This window comes from Morus notabilis, unplaced genomic scaffold (genome assembly GCF_000414095.1).
Source record: "Morus notabilis unplaced genomic scaffold, ASM41409v2 Scaffold174, whole genome shotgun sequence".
In the NCBI taxonomy this organism is placed as follows: domain Eukaryota; kingdom Viridiplantae; phylum Streptophyta; class Magnoliopsida; order Rosales; family Moraceae; genus Morus; species Morus notabilis.
In genome coordinates this window covers 8,030-12,684 of record NW_010364838.1, presented here as the reverse complement: position 1 = coordinate 12,684, position 4,655 = coordinate 8,030, and positions in this window count along the sequence as shown.

The window sequence follows — 4,655 nt, the reverse complement described above, 5'->3', positions numbered from 1 at the left end:
CCTCAAGTACAATCTTAAGCCCATTCTTACACATAAGACTCGTAGATACAAGATTTTTCCTAATATCAGGAACATGAAGTACATTGTTCAATGTAAGCTTCTTTCCGGAAGTAAAGTTAATCTCCACCACTCCTCTCCCGGCAACCATCGCTGCATCATTGTTCCCCATGAGAACTATTTGTCCTTCCTTTTCCACTTTGTAAGATAAGAACATAGTCTTGTCATTACAAACGTGGATTGTGGCACCGGAATCAAGCCACCAATGGAGGATTTAAATGCAGCCATGTTCGGTAATCAAAATGCAGCCATGTTAGTTTCGGTAATCATGCCAATTTGCAATTCCAAGACCATAGCTCATATGTCTTCGGATTTCTCTTCAACGGCATTGGCATTGTTGGTGTTCACTTCTTCCTTTTTCTTCTTGTATCTGCAGTCATTTTGGTGATGGCCTTTCTTTCCACAAAAGAAACAATTTCCAGGAAATTTCTTTTGGCCATTACCGGGCTTTTTGAACTTCTTGTCATTATTGACTTTGAAGTTCTTTGAAAACTTACTAGCTTTGGCAACATTAACTTTAGAAGAATCTACATTTTTGTTCTTGGAATCACGAGACTTAGTCTCTTCTTCGATTCTCAAGTGTTTTTGTAATTCCTCTAAAGTTATGTCATCTCTCATATGAAGGAGTTTCTTTCTATAACCATTCCAACTTTGAGGCAATTTAGCAATAATTGCCCCCACTTGGAATGATTCAGAAATCTCAATTCACGAAGCTTAGTAATAATGACTTGCAATTCATGCATTTGATCTAGAACGGAATTGGTATCAACCATGACATTCTAGAAATTTCAAGATGAGAAATTTGTCCATACCTTCCTTCTCAGTTTTGTATTTGTATTCGAGAGCATTCCAAATCTTCACTGGAGACTCCATCGAGTTGTAAAGATCGTAGAGCCTGTCAGAGAGAGTGTTGAGAATATGACCCCGGCACATGATTTCATCATCTCCTCGCTTCTTCCTTGCGGTCTTCAATTCTTCAGAATCATCCTCCTTTGGTTCAGAAAGAGGCTCCAATTTCGGATCAAGTACATAGGCGATCTTAAGCACAGTGAGAAGGAAGAACAACTTTCCTTTCCAGCGAGTGAAGTTGGTACCATCAAAACGATCAAGTTGAACATTAAGATTAAGGAAAGACGTCATGTTCTTTTCAACCTCCATTGCAATGGACTAAAACCTTAAAGATTGTTGGAAGAAACTCAGAATTGGGAGGATGAAAAGAATAGAGAATGCAGAAAGAAGGGTTTGAGGCGTATATGAATACTTTCCTTTAAGGTTTTATTTGCCCTCACTTCTTTCAAGTTTGCTAATGAGTTTTAAATGGTAAATTACCCCCAAGATACAACAAACCCTTGAACACAATATCCAGCAAAAATATTGAGTTGCAGAACAATTATTATTCTGTATTTTCTGAAGTCAATCATAAAAGGACAGGGATGCATCAATCCTCCTTAAGTGTTACAACCTTTCACATAAAGATACCTTTTCAAATTTGATGGTTATCTTTTATATGCTGATGCACTTATATCAATAGTTATTTCTATTGTTAATAAGTGCTCAGATATGTGAGAAAATATATCACAAATAGATGCAATGGTTCGAGACCTTTTCAGATCACTAAAACACACGAAAACACATTTTCCGTCGACAATTTGCGCTGCAGTGCCCAAGAGGCGCGCTGCAGCGCGTCGGCTTTGCAAAACAGACCCGAGAGGTCTGTTTTGCGCAGGCTGTAGCGCCCAGGGCGCGCTGCAGCGCGTGCTTGCGTTAGCCCACTCTATCCGAATGTGTTTTAATCCAATTTGTGATTTCAAGATTGAGAGATATATTACAATCTCTCTAACAATGATAGGGTTGTCTTGGTCTAGCTAGAATTTTTTTATGTCATGTAGATGTCCCCTCTTTGTGGGTTTGGTCATCTATCCCTCCAGCGCTTGAAAGCCTATTTCAATGGGAGGGATTTCTTCAATTCGAGCTTTATGTATGCTCATTGTTAGTGTGCCGAGGTGTTCTCTCATTTTTGGGCCCAGGCGTATGCGTATGTCCTTCTAATGAGTCATTAACATTGTACTGAGATAACTATTTATCAGTTTTTAATTAAATGTATTTTAAAAAAAAAAATTGATACATGCCTGCTTATTTTCTCTTTTTATATACTTATAGGATGATAGTTACTACTTTTTTTTTGTTATGAAAACTTATTTTCTTCTCTTTTTCACATTTACGTGTCCCTTTATGAATTTCACCTTTTTTTTTGCTTAAAAAAACTACAATTATGTATTATTTTGTTACCATTTTTATTCTTCAATGTAAAAAAAACAAAAAAACCCCTAGAAAAGAAATAAGAGATAGTAAAAAGTAGCGTTTATTGTTCATTGTCACTCGTTTTTTTTTTTTTTTCATTTCACAAAGCAAACTCTTTAAATAAAAAGTTTTTATATCTTTTCTTGTTAACTGAAAGTCCTTAATTGTTTATAAAATCATCATCCCAACGAAGCCATTCATGGGGCAAAATGGTATTGTGAAATGGTCTGTACAACTTGATAGATGAAAGTTGATGATCAGGCTCTGTTTTGGGATTTTTTCAGCCCGTGAGTTGAATTTTTTTTTTCCTTTTTTTGTTCTTTTTGCTGCCTGTTGGGATTATTATTTTGTAAACTTTAAGGACTTTTGATTAACAAAGAGTATATATATACAATTATTTATTTTTATTTAAAGAGTGCTTCGAGAATAAAAAAGTAGCATATATACATAGTGGTGTCAAACGTGCCGTGTCGGGCTGGCATGGCACGTCCAACACCAAGCCTGTGATGGGCCTGGGCCGGGCCTGGCACGGCCCTGTACAGTACAGGGCCGTGCCTGGGCCGGGCTTGAGGAGAAAAACTCAGGCCCGGTCCTGGCCCACGGCCCTAGTCCATAAGGGCTAGGGCCAGGCCCTTCACGGGCCGGCCTAACAAATTGATTTTTTTTAATTTAATTAAAAAAAGAAAATATATCATATGCCCCCAAAAGATGTGATTTTATTGAATTGACATAATAGGAATGAGTACACATAAATGATTGCCTCGTTAAAAACCTTGCCAAGTAAAACCCGTAGGGAGATCGGGACAAAACCTTAGCGAAGGAAAAAAGAGTGCAGTAGCTAGGAATAGTAATTTACAAACCTAAGTGCTTCTAGAAGATTCTGCTATTTTTAAGTTAGAAAAATATTCTTGCATGGAATCATATGTGTATTGTTGTTTTTGTCTTCTGGCATATTCCCAGTCTTTAACGCACATTAGCCCCTCCAAGATATCTAGATGCATTCTGCTTCTCTTCTCGTCAAGAATTCGGCTGCTTGCGCTAAATGCTTGCTCTGATGCTATCGTTGACACTGGAGTTATCAGAATGTCACAAGCTATTACGGACAGTGTTGGAAAATGATCTGTCTTGCTCTTCCACCACTGTAAGATGTCTAGTTTGTCATCATCGATTACAATATAAACCATCATCCAGACGTTCATAACAAATATTTAAACCATTTCAAGAAATATGAACAAATTCATTATCAAAATAAACTTTAAATAATTGTTCAAATAACTTAGCCACATAAATCAAATTTCTACGAATCTCTGGAATAAAATAAACATTGTTCAAAACTAAAAATTTATTTTTCCCTAAATCGAAGTTTAACTTATCCCAGTGCTTTTGCCGAAACTCTCGCGCCATTGCCCACTTTCATCGTGTAGTCCCTATTGGCTAGCTCGGTTTAAGAACTAAGACTCTGCAAAGAAAAACAAACATGATTAGTTGCTCCCGAATCAATTATCCAGGCCGAGGAATCACCCTCTACTAAACATGTTTCAAGGACTAGTAAATCTGATTTACCTTATTCATTTTTCTTTTTCAACTCCTCGAGATACTTGTGACAGTTTCTCTTCTAGTGCTCTTCGCCATTGCAGTGGAAACACTTTCCTTTGGGTTTCTGGATGGGGCCTTTAGCCTTCTTGGGTCTCTTGTTCTTTCCTTTCTTCGCTTTCCCTTGGTTCTGGTTCTTTCTTTTATTTTTACCAGAACTACCTGCAACTACAACATTTGCTTCTCCTCCCCTTCGTTAGTTGGTAGATTCAAAGTTTTGCAGGTCAATCATGAGTTCAGTGAGATTTGACTTTTTCTTGTTCATAACAAAGTTGTTCACGAACTCATGAAAATCAGGGGATAGGCTTTCCAAGATGATGCCAACTTGGGTGGCTTCATCGATCCTAGCACCATTGAGCTCTGCATCATGGAGGTGATCAATCATGTTCAAAACATGTGCCTTGACTGAAGAACCTTTCTTCATCTTGTCATTCATGAAAGCCCTAACAGCATCCAAACAGGCCTTTTCAGAGGGAGCGCCGAACATGGCTTCTAGAGACTCCATTATCTCATAAGCAGTCTCCATCTCCTCATGCTTCTTGCGAAGCACATCGCTCATACTGGCCAGCATAAAGCACTTTGCTTTGTTGTTGGCCTTGATCCAGCGATCATAAGGCTCCTTTGCAGTTTTGGTTGCATTAGCTGCGGGTTCAGGAGGACATTCCTCCACTAGGACAAACTTGTAGTCTTCGCAGACCAATAGT